Source organism: Nyctereutes procyonoides, unplaced genomic scaffold (genome assembly GCF_905146905.1).
Source record: "Nyctereutes procyonoides isolate TBG_1078 unplaced genomic scaffold, NYPRO_anot_genome, whole genome shotgun sequence".
Classification (NCBI taxonomy): Eukaryota; Metazoa; Chordata; class Mammalia; order Carnivora; family Canidae; genus Nyctereutes; species Nyctereutes procyonoides.
In genome coordinates, this window is record NW_026575024.1 from 26073203 (window position 1) to 26096076 (window position 22874).

The 22874-nt window shown below is 49.9% G+C and overlaps 1 protein-coding gene across 3 annotated transcripts in view; it reads left to right on the plus strand.

Moving 5' to 3' along the window:
* The window catches only part of NOL4L (nucleolar protein 4 like), a 130686-nt gene that overhangs the window by 75907 nt on the left and 31905 nt on the right, over nt 1-22874 (plus strand). Inside the window, exon 1 of one of the 3 annotated variants that reach the window (XM_055307564.1) lies at nt 18233-18325. The exons of the other annotated variants lie outside the window; for them this stretch is intronic. The gene's annotated coding sequence lies outside the window, so the exon portion shown is untranslated. Of the gene's footprint in view, nt 1-18232; nt 18326-22874 lie in introns of those variants that run through there. 3 annotated transcript variants of the gene reach the window in all.

Genomic DNA, 22874 nt, shown 5'->3' on the forward strand with positions numbered 1-22874 from the left:
TATTTCTGCTGCGAGATGATGTGCAGGTGGGGTAGTTGCTCTCAGATTGTGCTCTGTGCCCTTCAGACCCTACCCCATGGCTCTGGGGTGATTCACGCTCAGAAACAGCATCTTAGGTGCCCTTTATCTTTGTTTTGTTTTGTTTTTTGTTGATTTGCATTCATTTTTATTTTAATTAATGGAACACATATTTTAAAAATCATATAGAAGGACACCTGGGTGGCTCAGTGGTTGAGCGTCTGCCTTCCACTCAGGGTGTGATACTGGTCCAGAGATCGAGTCCCGCATTGGGCCCCTGTGGGGAGTCTGCTTCTCCCTCTGTCTGTGTCTCTGCCTCTCTCTGTGTGTCTCTCATAAATAAATGAATAAAATCTTTATAAATAAGTAAGTAAATAAATAAATAACATGTAGAAAAACAGCAGACCCTGTCCTGGCCTCCTCACTTTAATTTCTTTTTTCCAGAGACAGCCTCTTTTCTTATCTTTTAGCTCTCTCTTCTGGTTTTACCTTTTATTTCTAAATAACATATGCTTATGCTGCTCATTCTTGATTTTTTTTTATTTATTTTTTTAAAGATTTTATTTATTTGGGAGAGAGAGTGCACAAGCCAGGAGAGCAGAAGAGAGAGAGGGAGAAGTAGGCTCCCGGCTGAGTGGGGAGCCTGATGCAGGGCTCAATCCCAGAACCCTAGGATTATGAACTGAGCTGAAGGTAGACACTTAACTGAGTGTCATCCAGGTGCCCCTGGTTCTTGATTTTTAAATTTGAGCTGTTTTGGGACACCTGGGTGGCTCAGCAGTTGAGTGTCTGCCTTTGGCTCAGGGTGTGATCCTGGGGTCCTGGAATCAAGTCCCCCATCGGACTCTCTGTGTGGAGTCTGCTTCTCCCTTGCCTGTGTCTCTGCCTCTCTCTCTCTCTGTGTCTCTCATGAATAAATTTAATTAATTAATTAATTAAATTTGGGCTGTTTTGGTTGATGTTGTTTAACTTCTTTCTGTAGGAGATAAGTATTTATACTATTACACTCTTTCATAAATGCAGGTATTATTTTGCCTTCCTCCTTCCATCAATATTATTCATACCTCTCTATTTGGATAAATCACTTCATTATCTATATTATTACAACTGTGCATATATTATTCATAGCTGAGTCAGTTAGCATACTATGATTACATTTCCTTTCTTTTGATTCTCTGGAGTTAGCCATTACCTCTTTTCCCCCAAACTTAGCCCTCTATCTTTTGATCTTGCTTATAACATGTGTCATTTTTATTTTTATGTGATCAAATTTATCTTCTTTTCCTTTAATGACTTCTGCATTTGAGTCTTTAAAAAGCTAAGTGATTCCACTCTACCTCCCTGTTCTCCTTTAGTACTTACTTGTTTTTTTTTTTAGATTTATTTATTTATTTATTTATTTATTTATTTATTTATTTGAGAGAGAGCAAGAGTGAGTGGTGGGGAGGGGCAGAGGGAGAGGGAGAGAGAGAATCTTAAGCAGTCTCACCACTGAGCATGAAGCCCGAATTGGGGCTTGATCTCATGACCCCTGAGATCATGACCTGAGCCAAAATCAAGAGTCAGATGCTTAAGTGACTGAGCCAGCCAGGGCACCCCAATGTTTTCATTTTTTTAATAGACTACTTTTTAGAACAGTTTTAGATTTACAGAAAAATCGAGAAGATAGTACAGAATTCCCGCATGACCCCCTGCCCAGGGTTTCCTAAATTATTAACATCTTATGTGATTGTGATACATTTGTTACAATTAATGAACCAATACTGAACCATTATTCATAATGGTTAATAATAATGAACCATTATTGTTAACCAAGCTCCATAGTTTATTTAGATTTCCTTAGTTTTTTACCTAATTTCCTTTTTTTGTTCCACAATCCTATTGGAGATACCACATTACACTTAAGCTCCTCTTGGCTGTGACAGTTCCTAGGCTTTTTTTTTTTTTAAAGATTTTATTTATTTATTCATGAGAGACACAGAGACTGAGAGAGAGGCAGAGACACAGGTAGAGGGAGAAGTAGTCTCCCAGCAGGGAGCCTGATGTGGGACTTGATCCCAGGACCCCAGGATCATGCCCTGAGCCAAAGGCAGACACTCAAACACTGAGCCACCCAGGTGCCCTCCAAATAACTTTCAAGTCAAAATAAGTTTGAAAAGGACAAAAAGGAGGGGAACCCATTCCTGTTAGATATTAAGACATATTAATCTTAACACTTAAAACAGTTGGGAGCTGGTACATGAATAGATAAAGAGGCCAATGGACTGAATAGAAGTAGATTCTGTTTCAGATGGAAATTTGGTAAATTACAATGGTGGCATCTCAAATCAATGGGGAAAAAATAGATTATTTAATAAACAATGCTAACACAGAGCAGGATCCTGTAAAGTAGGATCCACATCTCATAATACAGCAGAATAAGCTCCAAATGGATCAGAGATTAATTAAAAAATAAAAACATGCTTATTTTTTGCTCTTTCAGCTTAAAGAGTCTAAAAGGAAGGACACCCAGCACACCTAACACCCAGACCGTGGTTTTTAATGATTCTACAATAAAAGGAATCAGAGCTCCTTTGAGATTCTAGCATGAGCGCAGGAAGTATAAAAGATGAACCTAGAGCATCTTAAAGTGCCAGAAAGTAACAAAACACTAAACCAAAAACAATACAAAATGAAATCCTACAAAAAACAACCCCCCTAAATCCTCAATATGTGTATGTCAAAAGACGGCAGGAACCAACTAAAGGAGCTCCCAGTGGCCAAAACTTGAAACAGTTTCAGCCTCAAAATAAATAAAATAGTATTGGAATATAACCCAAAGTATAAAATCAATAGGCATATAAATAAATTATCAAATGATTAAATGAATTTATAAAAGAGGAAGGAGATACAAATCTCCCAGATAGCAAGGGAGATGCAAAAGAATTCCAAATATTATATGTAGAAAACTTGTCCTCAGGCAGGGAAATTATAACCCCTCACTTCTTAGGTGTGGGCTGTACATAGCAACTCCCTGCCAAAGTGTATAGTATTGGGGGGGGATAGTTTTAAAATCTGACAAACATTATCTCAGCCAGGTGCCATTGAAGCCAACACCAGCAGTTATGAATCATGTTGATAGTATATACCCTTGATACCATGTGATAGGGATGGCACTCTGTGTCTGGGTCTTCCTCTTACTAACCCCCAAGTCCAGTTTTATATTGAGAAAAATATCAGACAAGGGGCACCTGGATGGTGCAGTCAGTTAAGTGCCAATTCTTGGTTTCCACTCAGGTTGTGATCTCAGGGTTGTGAGACTGAGCCTCACATCAGGTTCTGTGCTCAATGCGAAGTCTACTTAGGACTCTCTTTCCCTCTGCTCCTCCCCATCCCACTCTGTCTCTCAAGTAAAAGTAAATAAATCTTAAAAAAGAAAAAGAAGTGAAATTCAAATCAATCATTTTAAAAAAAAAAGAAGAAAAAGAAAAATATCAGGGGCGCCTGGGTGTTTCAGTCAGTTAAGCACGTGCCTTCAGCTCAGGTCATGATCTTGGAGTCCCAGGATCAAACCCTGCATCGGGCTCTCCACCCAGTGGCAAGTCTGCTTCTCCCTCTCCCACCTCCTCTCCCTTTATGATCTCTCTCACTTTCAAATAAATAAAATCCTTAAAAAAAAGAGAGAAAAATATCAAATTCCAGAATTCTACAAAATACCTGACCAGTAGTTTCAAAACTGTCAAGATCATCAAAAACAAGTAAAAGCCGAGGAACTGGGCAGCTCCAGTGGCTCAGCGGTTTAGCGCCGCCTTCAACGGGGGGTTGACCCTGGAGACCGGGGATCGAGTCCCACGTCGGGCTCCCTGCATGGAGCCTGCTTCTTCCTCTGCCTGTGTCTCTGCCTCTCTCTGTGTCTCTCATGAATAAATAAATAAAATCTTTTTTAAAAAATTATTTGAGGGCTCAGTAGTTGAGCGTCTGCCTTTGGCTCAAGTCGTGATCCTGGGGTCCTGGGATTAAGTCCCACATCAGGCTCCTTGCAGAGACATAGGCTCTCTGCCTATGCTGCCTCTCAGTGTCTCTCATGAATAAATAAAATCTTTTTTTTTTTTAAAAAGTGATTTGAAAAAAAATTGTTTAATGCCTAAACATTTTTGCATCTGCTTCTTGGTGGGTCAAGATAACATAGAGGCACTGTTGATCTGACCACACAGATATGAAGTTGAAATGCTTTTATTACAGGCCTTTCTGTTCACCAAAAAGCAAGGCTGGACTGTGAGCCAGGAGCATCACGATCCCAGGGTTAAAACTGAGGGCTATAAGCAAATGACAGCACAGCATTCCCATACTCCTAAAGATGGTGTTAAGTAAAATAAGGCATTTCTACATTTTAGAGGGATAGTTTTTTTTTATATAAAGATATTTCTTTATCTGAGAGAGAGAGAGAGAGAGAGACAGAGATAGCAACACAGATAGCAAGGGAGAGCACAGAGCTGAGAGGAGAGGGAGAAGTAAGCTCCCCACTAATGCAGGGAGCCTGCAGATGTGGGGCTCAATCCCATGACCCCCTGGGGGCAGACACTTAACTGACTGAGCCAACCAGGCACCCCTAGAGGGATAGTTTTCTTGGAAACTTCTCTTTGAGAGTCAAAGTAGGGAGTGAAAAATCTATTGTCAAATATCTTTTTAATCTAATTTAATTCAATTTTATTTATTTTATTTTATTTTATTTTATTTTATTTTATTTTATTTATTTTATTTATTTTAAGTAAGCTCTACATCCAATGTGGACCTTGAACTCATAGCCCTGAGATTAAGAGTTGCACACTCTACTGACTGAGCCAGCCAGGCACCTCTGAACTTTTTTGTTATAGGGCATTATTTTGGGGACCATTACATATTATTGAGAATACTCAGGTAGTTTCTAGAAACTTGCTGCAGTTTCCGGATACTCAGAAAATGAGCATAATGGCTGTTTTGCTAGGACAGCCTGGGTTCAGAGAGATCTGTGTGTCTTCTTTCTTCCTACTTCCCTGAAGCTGTGTGGGAAAAAAGAGAAAACAACCAACATCCTGTCTCAAAAGCTGGTTGCCTGATGGAGCCAGTAGATACCTCAAACCTAAACAGCTCATTGTCCCCATCAGTTCTTAAAGGTTCAGTCCTTTCCAGGCTGCTGATGCCTACCCCCATCTATGTGAGGTTGCTGACCTGGCCTTTCAACCTCATTATCCAGGGAAGAAAAGGCACACAGTGCCCCTCATTGACTGGTACAGGCAGGAGAGCTGTCTGGTCCCGCAAGCAGAATTCTGCATGCAGGGCTAGACCAGGGATGCTTTCTATATGTCAAGGGAAAAGGTGGGAGCAAGGTCAGGAGCCGCTACCTGGGCTTCCATAAACAGGCAGCAGCAGCTCTGTTTTCTCGGAGCCCTGACTGGAAACCTCCCCTGAGAGGTACCCCCGGTAGCTGATTCTTGCTCTGTCTTTAAGTACGAGAGAGATCCAGGAGGAAAGGGGGTGTCTCTCCTAGGCTGGGGCAGGAAGGAGCAACTCAAAACATCCAGATGGTCACTGAACCGACAGCTGACCCCGTGACCCCCTTACTCTGGGCCCAGCCTGACTGAGACCCAGAGGAGCCCTGTCTTGTGACCAAGTCCCATTGGGTTGTTCTTGCTGCTGTTTTTAACAACTAAAACTCCTAACTCCAGTTTTCCGAGTTACCTCTTTCATCTAGAGCCAGTGTGCATATGGGCCAGCGTGCTTTCTCTAGCCCTCCCTGTTTTTTCGTTTTTGTTTTTGTTTTATTTTTGTCACATTTTTTGAGGGCAAGACCCTTGGTGCTTTGTCTAGCCTTCCACTGAAGGCTCTGAAATACAAGTCTCTGGGCCCCTGGTGGCTGTGCAGTTGTCGGCTGTGGCCTTTCCAAAGATCCTTTGCCCACCCCGACTCTTGCCACCCTTATGGCTCCTTCGCAGGTGGGGTGCAGCCGGGCCGTGGCACCCCAGCAAAGAGCTACTGGAGGAGATCTGACCCTAGTGAGAGGGCGGGCGGGCGGGTGAGCCAGGCCTCTGTAACCAGACCTGGGGGATGCGGGAGGGCTTCAGGCGCTTCAGCAGCTGATGTCTGGAGATCAATTAGAGATAATGGCTTTGGGTGGACGCAAAGAAGCATGGCCAAGATTTTCCTGGTTATGATCGTGTTTACCTCATTAGCAGCCTTTTTTTTTTTTTTTTTTTTGAGGGATGGCACAGTGCTGCAGTGTGAATTTGTGCTAGCTGCTTTGTTTCACTCAGGGTGATCAGGCGTGGACCCTGGGCAGCCGGTAGCTCCCCCACCGCCACTCAGACATGGGAGACAGAGGCCCATGGCTTCTGCTCACAGCCCACCAGACCCGTGCCCTCCCTGTGACCCAGTGTTTATACAGCTTTAAATTTTATTCTTCCTTCCTTCCTTCCTTCAAAAATCACTGAAGTTCCTACTATGTTCTGGATGCTGTTCTGAGCATGGAAGATACAGCAGTGAAAGATGGTTAAGGAGCCTCCTCTCAGGGAACTCACGGGCTGCAGAGAAGATAAACAAGTCAATAAGAAAAAATATGCAAAAGTCACAAGTTTGAGCAGAGAATTAAAATAGGGCCAGTTGAGGGGCACCTGAGTGGCTCAGTTGGTTAAGTGGCTGCCTTCACCTCAGGTCATGATCCGAGAGTCCCAGGGTCAAGTCCTGCATCAGGCTCCCTGCTCAGTGGAGAGTCTGCTTCTCCTCTCTCTCTCTGCCCCTCCCCTGGCTAGTGCTTTCTCTCTCTTTCTCTCAGATAAATAAATAAAATCTTAAAAAAAAATAAAATAGGGACAGTTGATAGACTGTACTTCTGGGTGAGAAGGCCTCTCTGAAGAGATGACAATCCAAGCCCAGACCTGAATGATAAGCAGGAGCCAAACCTGGGGCAATGAAAGAGAAAAGGCCTTCCAGGTGGAGGAGACAGCAAGTGCAAAGGCCCTGGGGTGGCACAGCAGGGAGACCAGGACAGAGAATGAGGCAGAGACATACTTGTGATAAGCTTGAACAGGCTGTAGAAGACAGCTCTCTCAGGGCCTCCCAGCTGGATTCAGAGTTTGTTGTGTGCAAACCTCATGCTGCACTTTCCTTCAGAGAACAGGAGCTTAACTGGGGTGACAGTGAATGGAGACGAGCTCCTAACAAAAAGTCTGGGGACTCTGGTTCTAGGTGTGACCCTGCCGCCAAAAGCTATCTAACTTTCACTTCTCTATGCTGTAGCTTCCCTGTTACTGAAACAGCAGGTTTGGGCCGGACTTCAGTGGTTTCCAAAGTTTGCTTTTTGACAGAAGAACCCCTTCCCTCCAGGACATTCTTCTGGGGAGGAAGCCCAGCATATCAAGGGTTAGCAGCCGTCAGCCATGTTGCTGGCAAAGCTGGCAAAGGGGCCCAGAGTTCTTCCCACCATCCTATGCCCTAGCACCCCCTCTACCCTCCCATAGGACCCCAATAGCAGGGCCTGGATACAGACAGGCAGAAGGGCTCAGCCCAGCATGACCACAAACAGCCCTGCCTCAGGCCAGCATTCCTCTGTCTCCTGTAGTTCCCTCCTCCGTAGAAGTGAGTAACAGAGCCTGTGCATTGCTATCCTCAGGGTTGTTTTAAGGCTTGGATCTTTGGAATGGCTCTGAGTGCCTCAAGAGAAAAATAGCATAGAAACAGAAGATACAGCAGCGGCAGCCGGGGTGGCTCAGTGGTTTAGGGCTGCCTTCAGCCCAGGGCGTGATCCTGGAGACCTGGGATAGAGTCCCATGTCGGGCTCCCTGCATGGAGCCTGCTTCTCCGTCTGCCTCTCTCTTTCTCTCTCTCTCTCTGTATCTCATGAATAAATAAATAAAATCTTTAAAAAAAAAAAGAAAGAAAGAAAAGAAAAGAAACGGAAGTTACTTTTTAACTGGTGCACTGCTGTGGCTCAGGAAGTGTCGCGGCACAACTGTGCAGTAGCCTTGGCACCTTTGCCTCCTGCGGAGTTCACAGGGAAAGGAAACCAGCGCTTGTCTTCTCCCAGGCACCACGCATGGACATAGTCCTCTCCCTTAGTTTTTTAAAGGAATTGACATTCTAGAGAAAAGCCATATAGGAGTGGGGTCCTTGCTGTCTAGTCTATCCATATCCTCAATCGGGAATCCCGTGAGTCAGACAGCAATGCTTTTGGCTACAAGAACAAAAACTCAGCCAGCTGTATAGCTAAACACAAAGTTTTTCTTTCTTTCTTTCTTTTTTTTTTTTTTTAACTCCTGAAACAAGAGGGATGGAGGAGCCATTGTTAGTGTTAATGTCTGCAACATTGTTGGTGCCTCTGTGATGTTGCTGACCTTTTCCTCATGTTTGCAAGTTGGCTGCTGTTGCTCCAACCATTTTATCCACAGTCAAGGTCAGAAGAAGATGGGAAGGGGCAGTGTAAGCTGAGTCCAGCAAAGCAAAAGATTTCCCAGAGAATTGCCAATTTGTTGATACCGCTTTGGTCCTTGTCACATGGACACCCCCAACTGCAAAGGGAGGCTGGGAAAGAAAGAATTTTGTTTTCCTACCCTCTCTAGTTGAGAAAAGGAAGGGAGAAATGCTGAGTTTGGGTAGCAGGTAAATTAGTCCAAAGTATCTCCCATGGCCTGGGATCAGCTGAGCTTGACAATACCTTTGGGTATTAAGATGCCAAAGGGCTGGGCAGGAGAAAAGAGTAATAAGGAAAGAAACAGAGGAGAAGCAGGGAGGAAGGAGGAGAGAAGGAACAGTTGTTGAAGTCCTTCTGTGTGTCAGGTACCCCACATGTCTGGGGAAACTGTGGCTCAGGCTCAGAGAGCTCAGGGAACTTGTCCAAAGTCATAGAGCTAGTGTGAGAGAGAGCCCTGTTCCCTCCAACATTAATGCTGTTATTTCCCAAGGGAAGAGGAAAAAGAAGGTGATGGTGAGCAGAGGGACAGGCCAAGGCCCGGAGAGGCTTCATGGTGGCAGGTCCGCAGCTCCTTAGCTCAGCACCACAGTCCTGGCGTGTGGGGCGGGACCCAGCACATGGTAGGCGCTCAATAAAGTTTGTTAGCTGATGTCAGTCTTACGAACTAATTACCTTTCACACTGTCACCCACAGTGTTCATAACTAAGGTTGGGCAAGTGTTCTGTGCAGGTGCCAGTCACACCCCCTGCAGGCAGCTCTGTATTTGAGCCTCACAGCAGCCTTCAGAGAGAGTCCCTGTTGCCCCTCAGCCTAGAAATGAGAAAATCAAATCTCAGAGAGGTTAGGTTGCACTCCCGCGCGCGCAGCGCGCGCGCGCGCGCGCGCGCACACACCCCCAGCTGCGGCCTCCATCACAAAGGGGGTTAGAGTGAAAACGACCTCTTGAGGCCGCCTGTCCCTGCATCCCAGCATGCCTTCCCTGGAGCAGCACCAGGTGGCTGCAGTGTCTTACTGATTACACAGGGGCCCTCACGCCTCCCGCAGTCACCCGCAGAAGAGCCAGCAAGACTTTTCATCCCTGACGACTCCCCAGGCCCAGCTTCCCTCAGTGGTTGCATGGAGAAGCCTTGGGGTCCCACCAGAGGCTGCCTGCCACAGAGCAGCTCCAGCCCATTGCCAGTTCCCAGCCTGAGAACCCATACTTGCTCTGCTGGTTTGTCTTTCTGCTCTGCTGGAGGCTGGTGAAGCATGACTCCATGTGGTCCTGATAAGGGGTCCCACCTTAGCAGGGTCCCCCACACATTCTGGGGACCCAGACACCCTCATTCAAACCCCAGCACAGCCACTAGCTGCTAGCTCTACAACCACAGGCATGTCCCCTGGTCTCTGAATACCAGTTTCCTCGCTATTGGGTGACTAGATGAGTCATTTAATCTTCCTCTCCCAGAGCCCCTACTCTTCCTGTGCAAAATGGCAATTAATATCAACCTTGTTATTTGGCTGATTCAGTTAGGTAACATATACTACCACCCAGCGTGGGTGCCTGGTGCAGAGTGGGTCACAGCAATTGATTACAACAAGCTCCAGGCTGCTCAGCCATGGTAACTGGCTTCAGGTTTCCCCCGCTTTTACAAACATTTATTAAAGTATAACACACAAGCAGAAAAGAACACTTATCAGTAAGTGGACAGCTCAGTAAATTTTTCCAAACTGAATCTACCTCCTGTGACCAATTCTCAGATGAAGAAACAGAACATTGTCAGCACCCCAAAGACCCTCCATGCCCCCTGCCAGTCACTACCCCCAGCAAGGGTGACCACTAGCCTGCCTGGGTTGGTTTTGCCTTTTCAAGAACTTTATGCAAACAGAATCATACGACATGTGCTTTTCCACTCACAGGTCGTCTGTGAGCATCACCTGGCTGTAGCGCACACCTCTAGTCTGTTCTGTTCTGTTGCTGTGTGATATTCCACAGCCCCGGTGTGCCACAGCTAGCCATTCTCCATTGGCAGACACCTGGGCAGTTTCCAGGTTCTGGCAGCTATGAATAGTGTTCTGTGACCATTCAAGTCCGTGTGCTTTAGGAATCACCCATACTCGTTCTTTTGTGTGCACACCTAGGAGTGCAAGTGCTAGGCTGCAACTGGCCTTGGCTTTTCAGCTAAGCCTCTCCAAAGGTGCCAGGAAAGAAGGAAGAGAGAAGAGGTGAGGTGCATTCTCTGTGAGAGTTACAAAGTATGGCAGTGTCGCAGATGATGTGCTAAATTCAGAGCTCTGTTACAGAACTCAGCACTGCCCTGGGCAAAGGGTAGGACAGGGTCCCAAGTGATGGAGCACTGAGTTCTTGCTGTGTGCGGAATGCTGCCAGGGACTCTGCCGTCTAAGAGCTTGGCCTGGCCCTGAGAATCCTTGGTCCTGCTGGGGAAATGAGGTAGAAAGCAGGAAACAGGAAGTACCACAAGGGTGTTAGGTAACAGAAGAGTAACAGAGACCTGCTACAGGAGCTGGCCAGGTGGTAAGATTGGCACTCTGGGTTCAGACAGGTCCAGATTTGGCCAGGGCAGAGGGTGTCTTCATTGACGGCCTAACGCATCTTTCTCCCTAGCAAACACCCATGTGTTCTTCAATGCCCAACTGAAATGTCACCTTTTCAGTGGAGCTCTCCAGAATCCACTAGGTCCCTGTCACATGCGCAAAATACTTTCTTCCCAGCAGGTCCCACAACTGTCAAGTACAGACCTAACATACATCCTGTGAACTGAAACCCTGTGGTCATTTATTCAATCTCTCCTGCTGACCTGCAGGCTCCAAGTGGGCAGACCTGTTTCTGTATTGTTCATTGCTGGATCACCCATACTTACCATGGTGCCTGGCAAATGGTAGGGAGTCTATACATATTTGTGGAAAGAACATGTGCCTGAAAGCATGCATGATCAAAGGAATGGAGGGGGTCACACATGGGTGACTGGGGGACAGAAGATGGTGAGTCTAAAGCAGAGGTTCACCATTGGGAACAGAAGGTGAGTCTAAAGCAGAGAACACCATTGGGCTCGAACACCAGCCCAGGGAGCTGCAACTTGATTCTGTGAGCAGCTGGGAGCCATTGAAGGTTTTTGAGTAGGAGAGTGAAATGAACAGAGATTAATGGATGATGCTTTAAAGCAACACATCACTGAAAAGGAGATTGACAATATTGTAATTTTTACCTATTGTGGTTGTTAGGAAAGGATATTTCAACAAGTCAGCCTCTTTTGGTTCTATCCATATTGGGAAATTTATCTAAACAGAGAAGGAATGAGGAAGCAGTATCAGACACTTTCTCCTAGATTTCAGCAAAGGTGTCAAACCGACTAGGAGGTTGCAGCCAGCTGTGTAAAAATCAGCAAACACAAAGAATAAATGGTTAAGCCAAGCTACTACCCAACACACAGATTAAGTATTTTGAATTCAGGCATATGAAGCCCTTGGTGCTCTTTCCTGCTGAGATGCCCTACCTACTTGCCACCTGTCACATTCCTCCTGCCTTCTTTGGTTCAGAGTAGATGTCACCTCTTCCAGGAACCGCCCACCCCACCCCAAGCCCTTCCTTTCTCCATGATTGTCTGCACCTCGAATACCTCTCTGCCATGGCCTGGGTTTAATTGGACAGTTCATGGAGGGTAGAGGTGAGTTAGCCCTACCAGATATTAAAATATATTCTAGAGCTATAATATTGGGACAGGAATAGATCAATACAACAAAAGAGACAATTCTAAAAATAATGGGAAATCAGCATGCTATAATGTTGGTCTTTCTATTTTTTCTTTAAAGATTTTATTTATTTATTCATGAGAGACACACAGAGAGAGGCAGAGACACAAGCGGAGAGAGAAGCAGGCTCCCCATGGGGAGCCTGATTCGGGACTTCATCCTAGGACCCCAGGATCATGACCTGAGCAGAAGGCAGATACTTAACCACTGAGCCACTCAGTTGTCCCAGCATTGGTCTTTCTAATCCATGGATAAAGATGAATTATATAAAAGATGGCATGGGGGCACCTAAGTAGCTCAGTCATTTGAGTGATGGAGTCTTGGTTTCCCCTTGGGTCATGATCTCAGGGGTTGTGGGATTAAGGTTCTGTGTGTGGCCTTGAAAAATTCTCTCCCCTGCCCCTCCCCGCACTCAATTGTGCGCACACACTCTCTCTCTAAAAAAAAAAAAAAAAAAAAAAAAAAAAGATAAATCTTTAAAAATAAATTTTAAAAAAAGATGGTATTAGGACAATTTGGAAAGCCATTTAAAAAAATACGAATTAGGGGCTCCCTGGGTGGCTCAACGGTTTAGTGCCTGCCTTTGGCCCAGGTGCAATCCTGGATTCCCGGGATTGAGTCCCATGTCAGGCTCCCAGCATGGAGCCTGCTTCTCCCTCCTCCTGTGTCTCTGCCTCTCTCTCTCACTCTCTCTATCATAAATAAGTAAGTAAATAAATAAATCTTAAAAAAAAATTTTAAATACAAATTATATTTTTACCTCACTACTTATATGGAGATAAATTACAGACTAAATACAGATTTGGGGTACCTGGCTGGCTCAGTCAGTAGAGCACATGACTCTTGATCTCAGGATCCTGAGTTCAAGCCCCACACTGGGCATAGGGCTTACTTAAAAAGAGAGAGAGGGCAGCCCTGGTGGTGCAGCGGTTTAGTGCCGCCTGTAGCCCAGGGCTTGATCCTGGAGACCCTGGATCGAGTCCCATGTCAGGCTCTCTGTATGATGCCTGCTTGTGTCTCTGCCTCTCTCTCTCTCTCTCTGTCTCTATGAATAAATAAATAAATCTTTAAAAAAAAAAGAGAGAGATTTAAGTACAATGAAGCTATAAATGCTCTACAAGAAAATATGGGTGAATTATTTTTATAATCTTTGAGTGGAATAAAACCTTTGTTTTGACCTGAAACCCTTCAGCCCTAACAACAACAACAAAAAAAATTGAAGGTATAAAAATGTAAAATTTCCATATGGCAAAAAACCCCATCATAAATAAAATAAAAATTAGACACAAAAGTCTTTTTTGTTGAAAAAAAATTTGCCAAATTTGAAAAAATATATGACAAAAAATTAAATTTCCTTCACAAAAAAAAAAAAAAAGACCACCAACTCAAACAAGGAAATGGGCAAAGAATATGAACAGGTTGTTCTAACAAATGCAAGTGACCAATACATGCACAATACACATAACTATAATGCTCACACTCCCACATGAAGAGAGGCAAAGGAAAATAAGAGATACCAATTTGTACCTCTTAGATTGGCAAAGACAGAAGAAATTGCTAATACTAGGCATTGGTGAGCCCGTCATAAAACGGGAACTGCCCCACATTGCTGGTGGCTGAGTAAAGTGGTACAGGACTTGTGGAGGGGGATGGCCATCACTGTGAAAATCCAGAATCCTGATGATGATGATAAAAGTTGCCATTTACCAAGTACTCCCCCAGGGGAAGAGATCAAACTGAATTTTATGACCTGACCTCAGAAGTCATACACTCTCATTTCCACAATACGTCATTGCTTCCACAGCCCTATTTATTCATCATGACAGGGGACTAGGGTGGGTACCAGGAGGTGAGGATCACATGGAGACATCTTAGAAGCTGGCTGCCACAGTGTCCAATTTCAAAGGAGAACTTTTAAATGTTTTTGGAGAGAGAGCAAGAGTGTGCACGCCCAAGCAGAGCGGCTGGGTGGGAAGGGCAGAGGGAGAGAGAATTTCAAGCTGACTCCATGCTCAGAGCAGAGCCTATGTAGGGCTGGATCTTACCACCCTGAGATCATGACCTGAACCAAAATCAAGAGTTGGATGCTCAACCCACTGAGCCACCCAGGCACTCCTCAAAGGGGAACTTTCGATGTTAAATACTACATTAAGCACACTATCTTATTATCCACTTTGGAGATCAGGAAACTGAGGCTTAGAGAGATTTAAGTGTGGTGCCTGAGATCACTTGTCTAGTGTCAGAGTCAGAATTTGAACCAGTCCCGTATGGCTGGACCCTATTCGACTTCCTCACTGGTCTCCCTGCTGCCACTCTCACTTCCTTATAATCTCATCCCAGAACTAATGCTTGTCTCCACCCCCAAGCCCTGTCTCTAGCACCCACTTCCTTCCTGAGCCTCTCTACCTCATCTCCATCTTACTCCTTGTTTCCAGGATCCAACCAAGATTTGAACTTTGCATTTAGTTGTTATTTCTTTTTAGTTTCAAGACTTAGAAAAGCCAAATTAATAACAATGACTTTTTTGGAGAGTCAGGACAGTTGCGTTGTGGAGGGTCTCTCTGGATTTCTTGTCTGATCGTCTCTTCATGATCTGACACAGGTTAGGCATTTGGGGGGAGAACACAACATGGGTGGTTATTGCATCTCCTCCTGAGGTGGGCACATTATGTCAGGTGGCCCCATTTGGGGGGCTATTGAACTTGATCACATGGTTGGAGGGTATCTGCCAGTCTCTCCACTGCGCAGGTACCTGTCCCCTTCCGCCATTAGGAACTTATAGGGTTTTTTAATGCTTTGAGATGCTTGAACAGAATCCTCCCTGATCAGACTAAGATCCGGGTATTCCTAATCATAACAAACCCCCGGCTCCCGAGGCCAGGTTCTCATTTGTGGAGTAGGCTTACTTCATACGGAAATCTGCCTGGAGAGGTTTGCTGCTTAAGACACTACAGAGCGAGTGCTCTGCCAGTTGTCCGTTTTCAAAAACACCCACTGTTTGCAAAGTCTGACGTGAAGGGGACATGAAGGCAGTACTGCCCCCTTAAGCATATGGGAGCAGCCTTCCCTGCCATGATCTCCCACCAGACTGGGGCCAAAGAAGGGACACATCACTGGGAGAATTAGTGATCAAGAAATCATGCCATCCCTTGTTGGGACCTGTGCTATGGCCACTTTAAGGATGGAGGGAGTTGTCCAAAGGCACAAGGACACTGAAAGCACCGCACAAGGTTACTGAGGAGTGGCAGCTCCTGCAGGAATAAGGATCCGGGAGATTTCTGCGGGCTCCAGCACACGGGAAAACTCACCTAATTTCCATTGCTGCTCAGGGCCAGGTTTCTCTAGGGCTCCCAACTGCTTTCTGTGGGCTGAGTGGGGCTGAGGCTGTTTTATCTCAGGGATGGTAAATGAGTTCACATTTCATGCCTAGAGAAAATCACTGTTCTGCTCTCCTGGGCAGTACTGGCTCTCTTTTATTAGTCAGGGAAGAGCTGGGTTATCTGGGTTCAATTCCACCTTTGAACTGCAGTTGGATTTGGCTTTATATTTCAAGCCCAGATGTCCACCACTGCTGTGAGATAGTGACTCAGGCCAGGAGAAGTCAAAGGTCTCTAGAAATGTGGTGGGAAGAGATGGGAAATCCGGGCGTGAATTATCTCATTTTCAGAGTGAGGAAGGGCATTTCCCCGTGTTGGAAACGCCCAAGTTTCCCTGGATGAACTTAAGAGTCCCGGCCTCTAATTAAAATTCTAAAAGTCATCGTTGGGCACCAACACGTGTGGATGTGGACATGTGTGCTGCAGCCTCCAAACCATCCCCCACCACGAAGGATGAGAAGTAAAGATGTGTTAGAGAAAACCCGGAAGGGTGCCTTGATTTGAAAACACATTCGATTTCACCGAGAAAAGGTGCTAATGAATAACGTGCGTAGACCCTCTTTTAAAAAGACAGTGTAAGTTCTATATTGACTGAAAAACCTTTTGAGTGCGTGGAAGGAGGTCTGCTCTGCGTGCCTTTAATTTGATGTGTTGCCGTCTTTTCATTTTCCTAATGGGTGAAGACCGAGCTCTCTGACCCTGTGGTGGTGTACTTCCAACTCACACCTGTAGAGGGAGCCTTGTCTACCTCGGATTGTTCACAATGCAAAGCTTTCAGTGAAAGAAAGAAAAAGGCTTTTAGAGAAAAAAAGTTGGAGGGTTAAAGGCAGTCTGTTTCAAAATTGCAAACAATCGAGATGGCTGTCTTGGCTTTTTTTCTTCTTCTTCTTCTTTGCTGGTTCCACTGTGAATGAGTTGTAGCGTAAAGTCGGGAGAAATTGCCCTTCTTTTTCGGATGCGACTAGAGGGACCAGGAGGTGGGATCGTTGTTGGTATTTTTGTTTTGTTTTGTTTGACCATTTGCTCACAGAATTCCACGAGGGCAGCTCCTCCCCCCTGTTAGAGCCCAAGCTTTTTCTGAAGGCTGATCCGTTGTCGCGGAGGTGGTGAATCTGGGGAGGGGGGACATCTGCCCTTGACCCATCTTCTCTGTTGGGGTCTAATTGTGCGGTTTGGGGGCGAGCGAGTTGTGTTCTAGGCGGAGTCTGGGCTGGCTTGCAGGTCCAGGGTCCGCCACCCGCCACCCCCCACCCCGCGGCGCCCCGCGCGGTCTTCTGCACCCCGGGCGGACGAGGTCTGTCGGGGCGGAGGCCGGCGGCCCCGAGCCGCATGGGTCTGCCCTCTGGCGCGACGCCGGGGCTCCGCGGACAGCACGCACCCAGGTCTGGGATGGAGCAGCATTCTTGACGTTAGCCTATTACTTTACAACTGGAGCTTGCGCGCCGTGAGGAGCCGGTACCCCGTGGTCTAGAGGAGCACAATGACCCGCGGGCGGAGAGGGGGTGGCGGGGAGGGCGCAGAGAGAGTCCGCGGCGAGCGCTCCGGATCGCTGAAATGTTTGGTCGGACAGGTGAACGCATCCCGGAGTCCCGGGCGCCGCCGGGGAGGAGGACGGGGAGCGAGGGAGGGTGTAAACTAAGTGGTGGGCAAGAGACAAAGGAAGAGTGCAGAGAGGCGAGGTGGTACGGAATGTGGGGAGGGGGAGGGGAACGGAGGGGGCAGAGGGTGGGCAGCGCGCCGGGGGGACCGAGCTTGAACTTGATCAAGAAAAGGGGGGCCCCGAGATGGGGGTGGGGGGGCGGCAGGGAGCTGGCCACGTGCCTGGCTTTCCCAGACCGGGGTCTCGCGGAGACCGCCCGGGGACCCAGCAGCCCCCCCAGCGACGACCCGCGTCCCCGGGGAGCCAGGAGACGCGAGGGGGTCCGGGGCTGCCCGAAGGCCCCAGGGCGCCGAGAGTTCCTAATGGTGACTGAGCCACTTTCTTTGGGCCAAGTCTCTTCTCTCCTGGCCAGAACGCGGAGTGCCCCCCCAGCCCCCCCCCCCCCCAGCCCCGAAGACTGCGGCCTCCAGGAGCGAGGAGCGAGGGGCGAGGGGCGAGGAGCGAGGAGCGAGGGGCGGGCCCAGACCCCACCGCCTCCTTTCCTGAGCTCAGCCCCGGGCAAGAATCTTCCTCCGAGCGCTTCCCCCTTAAGAGCGCTCTCCCCCCGGAGCGCACGGCGGCGCGTCCAGCGCGCCCTCCTCCCTCCCCCACTACCTGGCCCGGCTCCCCCTCCCTCTTTCCACCTCCTCTCCCCCTCCCGCCCCCCGGCCTCTCCCTCCTTTCTCCTCTCCCTGGGTGCCTCCTTTTCCTCCCTCTCCCCCTCCCCCCGTGCCCACTCCTCCCTCTCGTCAGCCCCTCCGCCTCCTCCTCCCGCTGCTCCTCCTACTCCCCCAGCGTGCGCCCTCCCTGCGCGCCCCTCCCCCCGGCCCCCGCCCCGTGCCCGGTCCCGCCCCCCCGCCTCCCCGTGCCCGGTGCCCCCCTCCCCCTTCCTCCTCCCGGCCGCGGCGCCGCCGCCGCTGCCGCCGCTCGCCTGGGCCCTCCCCCTGGCCACCCCCGCCCCCGGGCCGGGCAGTGACGCGCCGCGGCGGTGCCAGCCCCTCTCCCCGGGCGGCCGCGGCGGCGGCAGCAGCAGCAGCTGGAGCTGGAGGGCTGTCACTGCCGCCCGCCGCGCTCACTCGCCGAGCCCCGCCGCCCGTCTCCGCCTCGCCTCCCGCCCAGGTACGGAGTCCGGCCCGGATCCCCGCGATCGGGCCGTTTCCGGGCCCCCGGCCGCCGCCCCCCTCCTGCCGCCGGCCGTTGAGCTGCGGTTAGGGGCGTGGGGGGGCTGGGGGTTCCGGGGAGGGGGACGCGGGGGAGCTTCCTGCGCCGGGGCTGAGGAGGGGGGCGCGGGGAAGCGGCTGCGCCCTGGGCGGGGGGCGGGAGAGTGTAAGCGAGTGGGGGTGCGGGCAGAGGAGGTGCGCTCTGGGGGCCGCAGGGTGCCCGCGAGGTGTGCCCGGCCGCGAGTGCCGGGGGGCCGCGGGGCGCACCCCACTCCCGGGCCGCGCGCGCCGCGGGTCCTGGGGGGCGGTGATTGTGTGCGCCGCGCCGCGGTATTGTGCGGCGGCCACACGGTTTGCAGCGGGCTCGGCACCGCGTCCCGGGGAGGAAGGCGCTCGGCCGCGGCGGGGGGGGGGGGGGCGGGCTCGGGTGGCCGCCGCCGCCGCCGCCGCCGCCGCGGGAGGGGAAGTGGACTGTGTTTGGGGATCTGAGCACGGGAAGCGTTGAGTGGCTGGGAGGGGCGCCGTGCCTGGGCGCGGGGAGTTGAGCCGAGGTTTGCAGAGTTGAGCCCACTTCGGCAGGCGCCTGTCCCTCCCCGGAGGGGACCGGGTGCCCTTGTCAGGTGCGGCGTCGGGGCGGAAGCGGGGGGCGTCGGCAGCCCCTAGCGCAGGGGCACTGCTGGGTCAGGGGGCGCGTGGGGCGGGGGCAGCGGGCCGGAGGGAGGGCGCGCGCCCGGGTTAAGTGGGCTTTACACCTCCGCCGGCCGCTCTCGGCCCTCCCCACCTAGGCCTCCGGGGCCGCACACTTTCTCGCGGGGCAGGGTGGGGGTGTGCCGTCCACATTTTTTATTGCAGCTGCTCGAGTTCAAAAGTGACCTGCACCCCCACCACTCCCACCTGGAGGAGCATTTGCCGGAGTCCGGTCGCCCCTACTGGGCCAGCTTCCTGGGGGAAGTCCTCATTAAGCCTGGCTAATTAGCATTATTCCTGGAGAAAGGTTAAGGTTAGACCGTCCTTCTCCTTACCAGGAGGCCCACCCCCCTCTTCCCCATTCCCGTCTCCCTTCCCCCTCCCCAAGAGCACAAAAGCACAAAAAGAAAGTGTGAAGAGGCCAGATCAATGGAGAAGCCACAAACCCATTAATTCAAATGGAACCTTTTTTCCCCCCTCTAAAACATTGATTTTTCTTTCTGTCTGCTCTGAGGGGAGATTAATAACCTCCTGATTTCACCTGAAATGGTGTTTGGACTCTGTGATTTCCTCCTCTTTCTGAGAAGGATTGTGGCTTGAAATAGATTCTCCCTTGAGATAAAGCCCTACTTATCCCAGAATCAGCTGGAAACCCCAGCCTGGGGCCCCCAGCCTACCAGGTGGGGCTCTCACAGCTCCTCTGGGGAGTACCATCTGTGTGACAGGAGGAGGGGTGCCAGCTTGCCCCCCGCCCCGCTTCTGGGATGTAGGTTAGTCTGGGGCAAAGACCCACATATGGCCCAGTCCCTGTGGTAGGTTAGTCCTTCCTTAGTAAATTACCCCTTCATTGGAAAACCATTAGGGCCCAAATGTGCCTTTAAATAATATCAAGCTCCTGTCTAATCCCAGTTCAAGCTGGGCTTGTTATAAGACAGTACCTCCTCCCACACCCACCCTACCACCGCTGGGCGACAGGACCCCATTCAGCAACTTCCCGCAGCAGAGCAGGGCAGAGCAGGAGCAGAGCACCCCAGAACTTTCCTCCCAGCTAAGGAGGCGGATGGGGGAGGGGGGACAGGATGGGGGAGGGGGACCGTCTATGGCCTCAGCCACCCTGAGCTCCTGTGGAGCTGGGCCACCCCACGAGTTGCTCAAGAACTTTTTTGTCTCGTCTGGGTCCTTTTCTTGGAAGGAAACTCCCGCAGGGGATTAGCTCAGAGTGGTTCCTCTCCAGCCCTCCTTTTGGCTGGAAGAGCCCTGTCGTCTGCTGCAGTTCATCTCTCCGGCCACCCTCTTAAAGAGACCCCTGTTAATGCCAGGGCCTGGAGTGTCAGTGAGGCCCTCGTGGTGAGGACTGCTGGGAAAACAGCCAGTTGCCTTTTGCCTAGGAAACAAAAGCCCGTTTTACACTAGTAGGAAGGTGTTGAAAATGCTCCCTCCCCGGCGCTCAGGCGTTGGCGAAGGCAAGGACAACAGAGCATCCCCATATATATGTGTGCTTCTGACAGACCCCCGTGTGTGTAGAGAGAACACCTAAAAGGTGGTAGGTGATTGGCTGTCTCAGCTCTCCTCACTTCACATTTCCCAGAAGGGCTTGTATGACTTATGGCTAGTGAGCAGAGGAGGTGTGTTAGCAGGAAGGAGCGGAATTGTGCGGGGAGTGTCCTTGGGTGGCCAGGTGGGCTTGGAGTGTAGCATGAAGCGGCTGCCTTGGGACCCCACGGCTCCCAGGTGCTGTGGCTCAGACCACCCTAAGATTTCATTTGTGCAATCCCTTCACTACAGGGATTTGAACCCCTGTTGCTTTAAATCCTGGGGTTTTTTTTGTCTTCCATTAATAAGCCATCTGATGAGCTGAAGTGGTTAAGTTGGGGTCAAATGCGGTTCAGTACCTTCTTGGCATGCTTAGAAGGCTGTGTGTGTAGCGCTCGCTGACATGGAGACAAGGCGCAGAATTGCCTGTCCTGAAGAATTTCCAGGGCCTGGAAGGAGCCTGCAGGTGTTCCAGAAGGAGGTGCTCACTTTCAGTATCTTGCTTGCCTGCCTCCTTGGGGTAGAGCTAGTGCTGGGGCAACTGTCCCAACCTGGTGACCTTTCTGGCAAGAGCTTCAGCCTCTCCTCAAAACAGACCACAGGGGTGAGACAGAAGGGGTCTGTCTCCTGCCTGGCCCAGAACCACCTCTAGCACATCCCTGCCCTTCCCCCCCCACCCCCCCCACCCTTCTCTGAAACACACACCCAGGGCTCTTGGTCAGGGCTTATGGCTTACAATTGCACTGAATTCTCAGCAAATCCTCCTCCTTTTTTTTTTTTCTTCTCAAAGCAAGTGGTAGAGATAGAGTTACAGCTCAGAGGAAAGGCCTGGAAAATGTTGTGGGAGGCACGCCCCAGGATCCCTGTCCTGGAGGATGCAAATGGCTCAACTTCAGAGGCACCAGGAACCTAGTTCCCAAGAAATTGACCCCAGTTGTAAAATAATCAGGTTACTGATAGCACCTGCTCCTAGTTACCCGCCATGGATACAGGCGCGTTTCCACCATTTCCCCTCTGCTCTCCCATTTTCTCCTCCTCCTAGGCTGGGCAGTGGTTGGTGCTCGTTTGCCTGCAGAGGCGGAAGGGCCACGGAACCTGGGTGGAGAGAAACTGAACCTGCCCATGAATTTTGGACTGAAGATAAGAGCAGGGAGGGTTTAGTCGGTTCCTCTCCTTCTGTCCAGAGTCAGGGCTCCCAGCCTGGGGTGTGTCCCAGAGGTCAGCTAGGTGCTTGCCCACCCGCTCCCCACACATTCTTGAGTTCTCTCTTGGGGAAGGCAGTTGTCACTGTCCCCTGGAGACCCACAGTGGCTCAGGCCCTTTGGTGCCCAGTGATGGACTTTCATCAACAGGTGGCAAGTCTGTAGGCTTCCAGGTGTCTGAGGGCAGAGGTAAGAGGGGCAACGGTCTGGTCACTCATGTGGGGCCTGGGGAGAGAGGGCCCAGAAGTACTCTTTGTATATACTCTTTGGTTTTCTAATGCAAAATCCGTTGAAGTGTGTTTACAGAAAGAGAGAAATTAGTAGAACAGATTCCCTTGCAAGCCCAGAAGGGAAAAGCCAGAGGTGCCTGACTCGTGAGCCCTGGGAGCCAGGGAGAGCACCCTAGGTCAGTGCACAGACCCTGCCACTCGCAGACCCACGCCTCCTGCCTCCTGCCACTCCCTCCGGACTTGAGCTTGTTCCCAGCTCTGCACAGTCGCTGATGGGCTGGGAGCTGTGCATGCTGCTAATTGTCTGTGTAATTAGCCCGCTCCTGGAGCCCTGGCTCTGAGCAAGTGGGTGAAGTTTCAGTCTGTCCTCTGCCGATGGGGGCTGTGCTGTCGCACCGGGTCGCAGGGGCATCTGGGAAGGCTACTCTCCCCCCAGACAACCCTGAAAGTAGAGTTGTGGCAGCCGTGTCAGTTTGACCAGGACTTACTCATTTGCTGTTTTTAAGTCAGGTTTATGGCACTGGATTCCTCATTTAAAAAAAAAAAAAAAAAAAGGCTGTAGCAGCAGTGTCAAAATGTTAAACAGAAGCACCGCCTTCCAAGCTAGGATCCGTGGAGCAGAGCCTGGGGGCATTCACGGGAAACGTGCAGCGGGGTCCACAGCCCCTGTCTCTTGGCTCTTAGAGGCAGGTCAGAATTTTTCGCCAGTGTGTCTCCCTAGATAACAAGGTCCTAGGAGAGAAGAGCTTGTCATCTGCATCCCTAGAGCAATACGAGCACATAGTAGATGCTCAGTAAATGTGTGTCGCCTCATTGCAGAGAGCGCATGTGGGAGTGTGTGTAAATATAGCTTGTG